This window comes from Chiroxiphia lanceolata, chromosome 1 (assembly GCF_009829145.1).
Source record: "Chiroxiphia lanceolata isolate bChiLan1 chromosome 1, bChiLan1.pri, whole genome shotgun sequence".
NCBI lineage: Eukaryota > Metazoa > Chordata > Aves > Passeriformes > Pipridae > Chiroxiphia > Chiroxiphia lanceolata.
In genome coordinates this window covers 76,282,454-76,296,604 of record NC_045637.1, presented here as the reverse complement: position 1 = coordinate 76,296,604, position 14,151 = coordinate 76,282,454, and the positions used below count along the sequence as shown (strand labels likewise).

Sequence of the window (14,151 nt, the reverse complement as noted above, 5' to 3'; positions counted from 1 at the left end):
CCGATGCTATTTACATGCAACTTTCTTTAAATCACTTCTGTAAGCACAATTCTTTTCTGCTGCCTGACAGGCACAGCATTTTGTAAGTGAGAGCACATTTTGTCACATTAACTCTACACATACATGGAGTTTGAAACTGTCCCCAAGGTGAGTGATTACAGTCAATCTTGTAAAGCAGCACATCAACAGTTTGTCCCTCCTCTTGACTTCCTATTTCTACTACTCTGTTTCTGTGGCCAAATTCTAAGTTCTTCCTTCTTTGATAAGGAAGATCTTTTAACCTTATATTCCATATTGACCTGTACAGCACAGAAATGGTCATGTTTAGGTCAATTTTGTTCATCTTACAAGAACTGTGATACAACAGATCTTCAACTAACTGTCTGTATGACCCTTTCTGGTCTGTTTTGATTCATGTTTTTTTTTAAAATAATCTTATTTCTGAAGAAAGTACCTCTGATGGGCAAGTGGGAAGCACTTTACTTCTCTATCACTGTTGAAGCACAGAAGTGCTTTTAAGACAGCTTAAATAGCTTTCTATGACACCATAGTTGTGTTCCTTAAAGGCAACAGTTTGAGATGTATGGAAAGTAAAATAAGCTTTTTAATTATTTGTAGTTTCAGAGAAACATTCAAGAGCAAGCTCTGGTGCATAAGTGGCAATCTTTTCTAAAATAAATTGTTCTTCCCCTATGTCTCTAGAGATGGCAGCAGAAACCCCCACTGATGCCCAGCAGGGAGGCCATCATTTCACTTCCTCCTCAAAAACATCCAAATTTTCATATCCTTAGGTCTCAGGTTCTGAGCTTAAATGAAAGACCTGAGCACTTCAGAGCTAAAACCTGAAGGTAGCAAATGGTTGTCATCAAGTAACATAAGATCTATAATTAAGGGCATCATATATGTAAATTACATAACAGGTTTTCTACTCCAGATAGCAGTATTGAGACTTCTGTGCCACTAACACAATAGGTTATGGGCACTACCCTTCAAAACAGACCCAGGATGCACCAAACACAACACTCAAGGGACATGGATAGTCAAGTGTTTGCATGTCATCAACTACACTGAATGACACTGTTGATCCTGAAGAACTGTCCTCAAAACACATAAAGCCTAGTGGTGGCAAAAGTAAGCTGACTAGAATTACACTGAGAGGTTTACTTTAGGTGGTAGGAAGTTTCGTAAAGGAAAGAACCATGAAGCAGCACACAGGACTGCCTGTGAAAGACTATGGCCTACCCATGACTGGGGACAAATTCAGACAAATGTCTGTCAAAAACGGGTCCCTCCAATTCACTGTAACTGAAGTGTTCAACCACGACATTGTCTCAGCACCCACAGAATGCAAACAAAAGAAAACAAAACATATCAACTTCCAGCCAGATGGAAATTCCCTGGCTAGTTCTGTGTTTTTTCATGAACGCCATAAACCAAAAACAAACCCAAAATTCAGTACACTTTCTCAGAAAGGCTAGACCAGGAAAAACTAGTTCCTTGGGTAACCACGCAGCACGGAGGGTTTCTACACGACGGACAGTATTTTGCATTTACACGGCAACTCCAGACTGGCAAAGTAGTGGAGGGATTACTTTCATGTTTCCACTTAGGCTCTCAAGAGTCTAAGACAGAGCCAAAGGAACCTCGAGCATTATTCCTCCTCCAGAGTAATGGCTTTGAGTTATCAGCTTTTTACTAAAACTGCCTACTAGTTTTATCCTAGTAAGTTTTTGCTTATTATGGACCAAAGTTCTAAACAAGACTTTAAGAAAAAGATTAAATTAATCATCTAAAAGGACAGCAAATACATTGAAATATTTGGGTTTCAGTTTACTGCTAAGGCACACTTCCAGGGTTCAATTTTTTTTAATGTGCTTTGAGCTACCCACCATAAACTTAATGCCAATTTAGCATGCTCAGCTTTCATATCAACCATGGCAATTCCTTTTCTTTACAGTAAATTTAGAGGTAGAAAACACTTTCTCCTCACCTAAAAAGCATGCAGAAACTAGTGCTGTACTTTGCTGTCTCTCTTAGCTCAAAATTACCCAAGACACTGATGATACCACAATTGCTTGCTCAGATTTCTAAGCCCTTAAACTACTTCACCTCGGATGATGCTCAGCAGCTGCACGTTTTACTTTGCCTGTGGCATGTAAGAAGGAAGAAACATTTAGCTAACATTTCTCTGACTATTAAGGGGCCGCTCAAGGTAAACACCCTAGCAAATACGTTAGTGCTTGGCTCATGTTCTGCATCTGCATATCCTTAAGGCTGACTGCCTTGGATTATCATATTCCTGCTGCTCTAAACAGTCTATTTTTATTCCAGTTCTGCAGTGTTAAAGCTTAACTGAAAAGACTGTGGGGATTACAACAGATGAAAGAATGCTAGGGAGCAAAGAGGGTGAATACAGCAGGAATGTATCATATTTTTATCTCCAATGAAGCAATAATAAAACAAAAACCCAGCAATACAAGCAGGTCTTAAGGGCTTGGGGTTTGTCCTCCCCCCTCTTTTTAAAGCCTCTATTCCACGAAACATTTGCGATTATGAGGATTTAATTTAAAAAAAAAATAAAATTAAAAGGCATTTACCACACTCAAACGAAATGCCATAAATATCTGCACCAATCTCTCCCTATACAGCTCAGCATCCTCCGCGCCAGCCGGCTGCATCACATGTTCCTGGGGGTGATGTCATCCTTCCCGAGCCGGGCGGCTGCAGCTCCCGCCGCCGCGGTGCCGCCGCAGTGCCCGCAGCCTCGGTACCCACCCGCAGCCACGGGCGAGCAGAGGGGTCGCTGGCAGACCCAATCCCGCCGTGGCCAGCTCCATGGAAAAGTACAACCCACGCCTGCACGGTGCAGCTGGGCAAGTATGAAATTCCAGAGCGTTTTCATTCCCGTGGCACATGCTTCTCTTTTGGAAGCACAATGTATGTGCATCTATGGCACATATTTATGCTGTTCTTTTTGGTATCCAGTTTACCTGAAGAGGCATTCTTATTTTAAAAATGTTGTTTCTAATAATAAATCCTACATCTTTTAAAAACAATTTCAGTCTTATATGGGAAAATCATCCTTTATATTTTCAACACCTATTAAAGAAATACTTATTTTACAGTTTTGCATTTTTAATAGGTAGTATATGCCCTTCTGTTGCCCATCATACAGACTCTTTTCCCTAACTACCAGTCAGGAGGGAGGATGCTCAAATTATGCTAATTAATATTCAATTTCAGCAGATTAAGTAACACACGACTACATAGCCCATTTCAATTTAAGAGGTTCCCCCCACCCCTTACAAAGAATTACAGAATTACACAATCCTGTGAGTTATATACTCTTTTACTAAAGCTGTCTTATTACAGAGTAGTTATTGAAATGTTCTATCACACAACTTAAGATATTTAAAACATGCCAATAGGAAACAAGCAAAGTAATCTAAACTCTTCATCCAGATGTATACGTTAGAAAATTAGGAAGTCTTCCCCACAAACACACACACCGTCACATCTCTGCCCCTACAAGTTCAAAGCCAGAAGACACCATCAACTAGACAAATGTAAAAAACTTAACTGTCTGTGCTTTTTCTCATGTTGTATGAAGCTATTTTGTCGCAACATATTATTTTATAAATAATATATTACATTATTTTATAAGTTAAAACATCCATGAAAAGACAGCATTTTTGGATAGAGTTATCAAACCTAGGAGGTTTCCAAGAGATCTTTACCCAAATGGCCAGGGCAGACTCCCCTCATTTGGGCTGCAAGTGTTCCCAAATCTGGTGAAGACCTGGCTGCAGAGCTGCATGTCCACCTGCCCAGGAAACCAGAGAGTAACCCAGTGTAAAGGAGTCATCTTTGCCTGGAAATCATAGCATTCCTGTAACTTCGCTGCTCTCCAGTTACCCAACTTGCTGAAACTTCCCACAGGTATTGAAATACAATGAAAAAGTCACCTTTAGAGCTGTAACACACTGGGTACTTGTGTGGAAGTTTACACAACGCTCTATTAGCGTTAAGACTGAGGCTTCCTTCAGATGCAGAAAACAAGGTAACTCTGTTGTCATCTCGTACTGCGATGATCAGTAACTAGTCAGCCACACAATTACATGAAGCAAACAAAATTGCCTCAAGCCTTTTAAGGTAACAATTTGATTACAGAAATGTGATGTGAATCAGTGTTGGAAACCCCTTCCCCAAAGATGCGCTGCTGCCCCAAGAACACAGGAGTCTTTATATCAGAGGTGTCTTCAGTGATGCGCATTGTTCAGTTACAGCAACAAACATAAAACGTGGAAACAGAAATTACGACAACAAAGACTCAGAAATGGAGGCTAAGAGCAGCACCTATTAGCAAAGAGGTTGACCAAGCACTCATCCATTGCTGTCACACACAACTGACTTGAAATTTTTCTGAAACATGGCTGGAGAAAAACATGAACAAAAAAAAGGGAATGCTCTCACCCTGAAAACTCACACCTTAAATAACACAACTGCTTTTCATCTTGCAAAATAAAAACAAGACCTTTTAACAAGCACAAACCAAAAAAGCCAGACTCAACCCAGAGATGCTTTACCCTCTGTTTGTACTTCAGAATGACTCCCTGTCATGTCACCAACAGAAAGCAAGCACCTTATCTACCAGGCTGCTCACTCCAGCATGAGACTTCTGACCCCCACCTCTTCTTTGACAGATATCCCATCCTGAATCAAAGAAAACTCTTTCAGTGAGTTATTTTCCAATAGAGTACTCTCTTCATTTCAATGGACCTGCTTCAATAGACTTCTGCTCAAAAATCTATGCTAAATTCTACAGGAAGGAAAACTCACATTGAAATTGCACTAGCAGGACTCAGAAGTGCTGATTACCTGTTACTAGGTAATAACTGGACTGATTTAGGTTAGTCTTAAGTGAAATGAAATATCTGCTAGAAGATGAGAGATACAACTACTTCCATGGGTGTGGAAGAGACTGTTTCCCAGCCAAGCAGCCATGTCCTTCATCCAGCTAAGGTAGCAGCAACTGTAAACCATTCTCCACAATTCCTTGCATCCACTAATCCTTTTGTGTTAAGGATACCTTGGAATAGAAAATCTCAAAACTGCAGCTATCAACATTTAAGCAAAAAGAATCCAAGATGTTGCTGTCTTTAGCTTTTTTTCCTATTTCACAGCATGAATTATATCAACTACATGACTGAAATTTGAGCTATTCCTCCCTTTATTTGTAAATCCATCCTAGCTACATTTCAAGAGAAACTGCTTTTTAATCAAGTAAACAGAGGAGGGGGGAAAAAAAGGAGGAATAAAGAAGCTCAAATTGAATAAAATTAGTGCAGTATTAGACTGACTAAGGTTTCATTATTTGCTCTTTTTCATTCCCCATATTACAAGATCACAGAATATTCTTAATTGGAAGGGACCCACAAGGATCATCGAGTTCAACTCTTAAGTTAATGGCCTGTACAGTGATCAAACCCACGACCTTGACATTATTAGCACCATGATAAGTCCCAGAAACCTGTAGGTTTATTCAACTTTGCTTATCAGTTAACAACTGCAAATGATAAACCACAGCTGTAAGTCAATTTATACACTACCTCCCATGTTTTTCAGGTGTCCAGAAAGAGAGTACAAAGCAGGTTCCTCTTATCCCATTTTAATATAGAGAAGTTTTAAAACTTGGTTGGTGAGTAAATTTCTAAATAAGGTATTATTCGATGAAAAATAATTTTAAACAAGATATGAGGAGATTTACAGGCAGCCATTGTAAAACCTTTTACATTCTTACTGTGAAGTTCTACTTAGAAACCAGTATAGATTAAGTCAGTAGAACCATTAAATTCTTTCCTTCAATCAGATTCAATGATTGCTGAACCCCACAAGTCTTTAGGTTTTTAAATGAAATCAGACTACTGAGGTAAAGGTGAGAAAGAAAACTGAACTTTCATAAGCAGGAAATGGCAAAAAAACCAGCAGTAAATGAGAATATAACCCAAAGGGATTGCAAAGGCAATCAAAAGGCAACTAAAGTTAGTGCATGTATGGGATTACTGATAGCTTTCCTTGATTTTGACTCAAGAATTTTAAATGCCAATTTCAATTTTATGGTAGGCTTAACTATAAATTCATACTTTTGGATGCAAGTAAAGGATTCATAGTGCAATCAGAGCTGTCAATTCACCAACTGCACTGTTATCACTTCCCGTTATAGACATTGCCTATATTCAGTGCTGCTCAGCAATCTCACACCATCGTTCACATTGCAACAAAGCAAGAGAACTCAGGAAAATTATGGCATAGACTGCAATTCTTTCTCTGAAGCTTTGTGAGCTTGCAGATGACCAGTTTCAAAACCATCTCAGGAACACTAACTTTTAAGTATGTCTGTCATGGCATCTTTAAGACCTTTCTTCTTAGAGAAAATGAGGAGCTATCAGCAGGGTTTTTTAGTGACATACAGGTCACTGGGCAACATTAGTAACCTTGGCATTCATCATTTATTCATTCACTTTTTCTCAGTACAGATTCTAAAACCTCCAGGGGACTCCAACAAGGATACAGTTTAGAGGGATATAACCAAAGCAGCGTGATTTCAGTGTTGTTCCAGCAGCCATAGTCATGAACTTCAGCAAAATATTTGCTGTATTTATTTAATGGTAAAAACCTAGTCCTGAATTTAAAGTAATTCTAAAGCTTTTGACTCCCTTCGGGTCTGATCAGGTTCAAGACCCACTCATCAGAAAACTTCATGCCTTCAAACCCTCACTTTAACCACGACATATCACAGAAATGCCCCTCCTTTTCCCTTTTTTTTTCCAGCTTACATTTTCCAACTTACACACTCTGCATACAAGCTGCAGAGAATTGTAACACATCAGTACCAAGCCTGTATGCAGTGCTACCATTTGGCAATCAGGGCCTCACAGAAGCAGACAGCTGAGAAACTGCCTTGAAATAAGAAAACGAGATTCATTAGAGAGTTACTAGCTCTTTAAGCCACTTTCAGCTTTTGGCATTTTGGCTAAGTGTTGAGGTTCTCTCTTGCCATTTTTACCAGTTCCCTGGTTTATTCTGACACCGGGACACATCTCTCCTGTCTGTAAATTATGGGAAGAGCACAGTGTCATACAGAGAGATGTGGGACAAGAAGACTACTAGTGTACTTGACAGTAATTACTCAAACAAGGTCAAATTCATTGACTGAATGACCATCCCTTTCTTGGAAGCTGACATACTCATCTATTGCTCAGTTAATTACTTATTAATCAGCAATTAGTGGAAACTAGCTACCTCAGGTGTGTACTGCAAAACTTGATGAAGAGCTGCCTTAAGAACATAAGTTGAAGAAAACTCCAAATCCTAAATCACTGTTAAAAATCTGCGATTCCCTTTTAAGTGGGTAACAAGAACCTTAGAGCTATCCATATTTTGTACCAAGGTCCTTTCCAACCTGAATTACCCTTTGATTCTATGAAATGTGTGAGACAGAAGTACGAATGTCCATTTTTCAATTGAAACTTAAGATGAGACCATCAAAATCTCAAAAGTTTCCCGCTTTTACATGAGGGCAACTGTGTTATTAAATTTCTCTATCTCTTCAGGATGTTCAGTCTGTTCCTGCTGTCCTACCAGCATTGTTGGAAGTTCATTTGTTTTGGTGGGAACTGCTCATCCATCTCTAAGCGCTGCAATACTTCAATTCACTGCCCTGCTGAGGTAGCAAACCTTTTTGTCGTGGTGTACAGCAGCAGCACACGGCTCTCACTGCAGTCAGACACTTTCCCTGTAAACTGTTGCTACAGACACTCACGGCTTAGGGGCCTACACTGTCAGTTCACCAGGAGGGTACCCAGTCTCCTATAAAAGAATGGTTTAACACCCAGTTGTTTTAACGAGGTCTGTAAGCAATTTTACTTATTTTTCTGTTCAAAACACAGATGAAGTAAAAGGCAGTAGCTTCAAAATTGTGCACAGCAACAGCTGGAACATAACGTTTTAGATCATGTCCTTTGGCTCTTGTTCCAAATCACCATCTGGAGAAATCTTTTTCCACAGTGAAATTGATGAAGACTACAGCAAGAGCAGTAAAAATAAGCAACCTGAAAACATCTTGAAAAGCATCCTACATTGTTTTATCCTGAGCAACAATAGGAAGAACTATTTCCATTAGCCCCAAAATCAATCAAACCCAGACTGAATATTTTTCAATAAAAAAACCTTTTTATAGCACAAGGTATTGCATTTTGGCTTTCTATCATTCACAGACCCCAAGATTTGGCATTTAATGGTTATATTTTTTTTCCTTTTCTCAACCCTTTTTTCTGTTTAAATATGCACACACTTTCACAACATTTTTGTCACCTTATGGAGATACATATGCAAAAATTAGACTTGGTTACGTTCATACTTTCAGACACTGGTACTTAAACAACCATTTTTTGTTGAATATTCCTCCTCCCTCCTCCCTTCCTTTTTTTGCAGGACATTTTATATTCCTTCTGTGGAAAAACTAGCCATTTGCAACAAGATGTATGTCAAATAACCTGATTTGTGCACAGCTCTCCTTCCTTCAAATTCCCATTTTATTAGTTTGCAGCCATAAGGAGTTTGAGCTCCAAAAGCACTGAGATACAGGAAATCTAGGATGAATCCAAGCCTCTCTGCTACATTGCAGTACGCATACAAAAGATCTATATGAGGAGGAAGGAGGAGACACTTTTCTTCATCTTGCACTGTAAAAACTGTCAGGGTCCTACTGAATCAAACACCAGAGCAAAAGAATCGTACACAGCTTTTTTTATATAGCTCTTAATTTCAGATGTGGGGCTGTTAGAAGCATTTAGAAGGGAGAGAATAAAGTTTTACATCAGAGCATCTCCCTGTTCTATCTCTTTACTGAGCCAATTTTACTTAAAACACTGATTAACATAAGCTACTGGTTAGAATGAACCAATTCTTAAAAAAAAAAAAAAAAGAAAAAAAAGAGTAGCGATCAGGAGTCAACAGGGGAATTAAAGCTTGGGTGTTTCACTTTTAATATGTGAGCGGTTGCTAACAGCAACCTGTCTCTCCCTCCCTCCCTGCCTTTAAAAGAGAGAGCAAGATTAGCACGAAACACCAAAAGGGGTGTCCAACACACATCTCGTTTGCTCAAGGATTACGTCAGAAATTCTAGCTTGAATTACTCTTAGCAGGTGTGTATTCTCAACACACATGCCACGCTAATCAAAAAATACAAGACAATTGTTTAAGACAATACAAGGCAAAGAAAGCAAACAAGCAATCGCTCTGCTGAGACAAATGTGAGCCACACGCGGGCTTGGCAGTGTGGAAGCGGTGCAGCACAGCTTGATCTGCATGCGAGCGGGTGACAGCATGGCTCCCACATGCCCACCGCACTCGCAGCGGCACACATTACATCACCAGCTTTGTGCAGGGCTGAGCCATCGCTCAGCTCAGCTCGGGAGGAGCGCAGCCACATGCTGCATTCCCGGATCCATCCCCCAAACCATACGGAGGCAGAAATACGAGCGATCTGGAGTCACGTAAACCTTTCTCTCCCCATCCTGTCAAAAATGCTCCCCACCTGATCCCTTTGGCAAATTTCAGTAGAAACAAAAAGACCCTTACCACGTTATGCTTTATGAACGGATTTCACTCAAGAATAAACAGAAAGGATTTTGCAGGTTGTCGTGACTAAGAAAGGGAGATTTCATTCTTCATTTATCAAATTTGTTCTAGCAGATTATCTCCTTCAGATGACAAAGGCAAGCAGCCTGAATCTCATTAGAGCTACATTTAACACAGCTACTTAAGTACACAAATTTAACCTAAATCAAGGCTGGGTGTTCTTCGTGAACTCCATTTACTCAGCTCCTATGTTACTGTAATGAGAGCAAGATTAACAACTTGCCTTCACTTTCTTCCATTTCTGCAAACAGCTACATGTTACTATAAATGCAGCACGTGCACTTTCACGGCTCTGGTCAGAAGCACACTCCCAAACTCAGCACTCAAAACCAGCATTTCTCATCAGCTCACCGATCCTCAAGTCATGAGTAAATTAGCTTCAAATTCATTTTTATCAAGGATATGCAGCATATGCAGTACCAAGACAGACAAGACAGAGCAAGCAGCTCCCAATGGTATTTAGGACAGAAACCCATAGACGTAATGTTCCAAAGACATTCAGATAACTGTTCGTTTCTAAAGCTTTAATATTTGCATGCACAGTCAAACAATTGATATATATTACAATAGTGTCGTGTTTCTTTGGTAACAACTGTTACTTGAAAGTAGAGGTACTGCATTATACTCATAAGTGTGCAAATCAAGTTCCCCTTCAACTTAAAACAAGCAAAAAAACACATGTGAAATCTTGCTCATTTTACAGACCAAACTAGACAAAAGCTATTTAAACTTGACTGCAACTTACCACTTCCTACTACTTGCCAGCACAACAAATGCAGCCTAATAATTGTGAGAATCCACTATTTCATGCTCAGATTTTAACACCACTTATATTGACACACAGATACAGTGTTAAAATAGAGATGGTTGCTCTCATTAAATAAGAAAGCGCAGGCGATTACTTTTCTCTTAGCATAGACAGTAAGTATTCACACATCAGCTTTATTCTTCAGCCATTCACCTCCATAACACTACCTGCAGAATGCCACCACCAGCAAATGTTTTCCGTATTATTTTATTTCAATAGAGGGCATTCATCACGTGGGCATGTTCAAACACCTCTGATCCATGCCTTTAAAGAACATGCTCAGACTTACCAGGCATTATGAAGTATGGTATAGATACCATGTGATACCATCTGCAAATCAGGATAACTACAATGATTCAAGAACTGGAAGTTACAATATTTTAATTAAGTTCACAAAACTGGCCTAATTTAAGCTCAATTAAATGGGTTCGCTGGTCTTCTACTACACTGACTCACTCTACACAAAATTCTAAACACATGATTTCCTGGAAAAGCTCTTTGAGACAACAATGGGAGCTAACATTTTAATTGCACTAAAAAGCAGCAAAGTAATTTGGCATGTATATGAATCCATTACTTCAAAAGTCTACGATGTATTTTAAAAGCACTAGGTAAGATTTTAACAATGCCCCTGCCTTCATGTCTTCTGTTCCTGACATGATTAAAGATTCGCGAAGTTGTCTCTGCAGATTTTAAATTCTAAACCCAATTAGCAGTCCATAGGTGTACATCTAAGTGACCTAGCAAGCTTAATTAGAAATATCAGCTTCTGTAGAGTAGAATAGTAACAAATGTGAAATTAGATTTCTCTTAGGCTGTTTTCATCTTTATTTTATTATTTCCACCCCCAATTCTTCTCAGCAGGTTAAAACACAAGTTTATGGCATTACTAGAGCAGCAGTTGCTACATTATTTAGTTAGGCAAATATTTTTATTTTTACAAATTATTAAATAAGAAGCATTCTTTACTAAAGTGCTTTTGGTATAGAACCACTTTTGTTGTAGATAAGTCATTCTCATTTGCTTTTGAGCTCCAATACTCTGACATCCCATTCACATTGCCAAACTCTCATATCTACTATTATTTAAAAGAAAAACAAAAAAAAATCCTGAGAAATTAACTAATGTCAGAGGTTTATAGAGTCTTTTTTTTCTTGCCTCGCAGCTATTGTAAGCTTGAATAGGAAGTAGTATCACATCCTTTTGCAGCACAAGTCATTTTGATATAGAGAGATAATAAATGTATTCTGGACTCAACACAAGGGAAAGTATACACATTGTATACTGAAGCATACCATGACAGGCTTCCCCAGAAGTTTTCATAGCTGATACATCTAACAGCCTCCCTTTTTATGCTTCCCTAACTCAGCACAACTGTATATGACCAGTATAACTCAATACATTTCATATATAAGAACATTCTTTCCAAGTCCTTTCTGGATACAGTTTTCCTGATATACTTTATCCTCACTACCATTGCATCAACCTTGTTCATGCTGCTGATAGGTCAGTTCAGTGGCGCTATATGACCACAAGACTAATAAAATCGATGGAGTATTTTATCTACTATCTCCTTCCTCTTCACAAAATGTTTCATGAGGACTAGTCCTCTTCAGAGGTTACTTAACAGAACCTGGACTATATGTACAGCAATATGAGATGTCTGAAGACCCTTTCCTCTAGTAGATGCTTTGACTCAGTATACTTTAGAAGCAAGTACTTTAGTCCATTACCATACACAACTCAATTGCACACAAATCTATCCCAGTTATCTCAAATCAGTACACTTCCAACATCAACTTAGTTCCAAATTCAGTAACTGAGCACCAAGCACAAACTCCATGGCTTCTAACCCTTCAAAGAAGGAGGTAAAAGCAAGCTAGCAGAATATACTTCTGTCAGAGCACTAATACTATTAGCAGCAACAAAAATGCCTGGATTTCAAAGTGGACTAAAAATTGTACTACCATTTCAACGTCTGAGGAAAGCAAATATGAGGTACTTGACACTCATAAAAAGAAAAATTCTGAACTAACAGGGCTTACTCTTCCACTTGAAATAATAATACACATGACGATGCCAAGAATCTAAGCTACAGCACCACAATCCAGCATCTCTACTTGCCTTCTTGATAGCTTTGTTTTATAAAGAAAGTTCATTTAAGAATCAAAATCAACAAAGCTAAAGTTTATTTGGATTTATGACAAAATACCTTGAATGAGTCCAAAAGGCTTCTCAGACAGGGCCAATATCAGAAGCTTAAGTTGCCTACCAAATCCGCCTGTTGCTGGCAGATGTGAGATAATCCCATCCTTACAGAAGGCTTGCTTTTGACCTCTTTGGGTAATTGATTGCCATTCAAATCACTTTTCAAATGACTGTTCTTACATTCAGATTTTTTTGAACTGTCATCCTTCAAGATTTTGGCTCAATGACTTTCTACGGATATAAGCTCCCTGACCTTATCAGACTTTTTTTTTAACCTTTCCAATTATTCCATACTATTCCATGTTGAAGACATTGGTATTTAAAAATTTGATTTCTCACAAAGACTTCCAATTAAATGTGACAGTCAAGTTTATCACGATTTCCTTTGCTGCTGTTGTTGTTGAGCTGTTTGAAATGGCTTACGATTCTTAGCAATAGCCCCTTACCTCTACAAAATATTTGCTTTCAAATATCCAAATAACTGAATCACTCTTAGTTACAGTAAGAAAGAATTGCTACAGAGTCTCCAGATAGGAAGTAAAATTTTCCAGTCTGCTTCAATTTCACCAGTTCAACCCAGTGTTGCTACCTGTTAGTCTATCAGCACCTACCAATTGATTACCACTGAATCAAAGGCTTAATTATACTAGGCACTGTAACTCCTTGTATCAAAAATATTAATGCAGTATGATACAGTTAGGGTAGGCAGGACACAAACACTGGCAGCCAGTGGACTAATTGTAAAGATTTAGAGGAAAGTTACTTGTAGTTACTTATAGTTTTCCAAAAAAGGAGGTAATTCATTATTAAGCATTAAGCCTTTATCAAAGTGCTAACTCAGAAGTCCACTATGAAGCTAAGCTATTTTAATTTTTGTGGTACAGACATAGGCGCTAACACTTACAGATAGCTCATGAAATGATTGGAGGGGATAAACATGTGCACACACGCACGGGCACATTGCAAAAGCCAAGGAATGGGCTCTGCCAAGCTCCACACAACCACACTGTCAAGAGCATAATTCAGTGAACATTCCCTTTTGGTGGCAGTGCCAGCTTAAGTCAGAGTTTTACATTAATTACCATGGGGATTCTTAGTTTGATTGACCACTACCACATCAGTAGTCTGAACAAAGGCTCCCATGCATTAAATTCTGATTATCAAGTATAGCTGTCCATTGACAAACTGGTTAAAAATAACGAAACTGAACAAATAGAGATCATAGAGATCCCCCCACTGAAATGGACATTTCATCTGCAAGAAATGAAAATTTCAAGAAAAATAGACTTCTTCATGATCTCAGAAAAAAGAAAGATTGTGAAAACTACCATGCTTTATCAGGAAGAAACTTTCACAAATACAACCCAACACACGAGGCAGGCCAGTACACAAACTTTCAAACACAAATCTAAAGCAGGACAGACAGGTGAAAG

The 14,151-nt window shown here is 38.7% G+C and overlaps 1 protein-coding gene across 1 annotated transcript in view; it reads right to left on the bottom strand.

Annotated features, from left to right (window-relative positions):
- The window catches only part of TRIO (trio Rho guanine nucleotide exchange factor), a 249,037-nt gene that overhangs the window by 179,315 nt on the left and 55,571 nt on the right, over nucleotides 1-14,151 (bottom strand). The window lies entirely within an intron of this gene.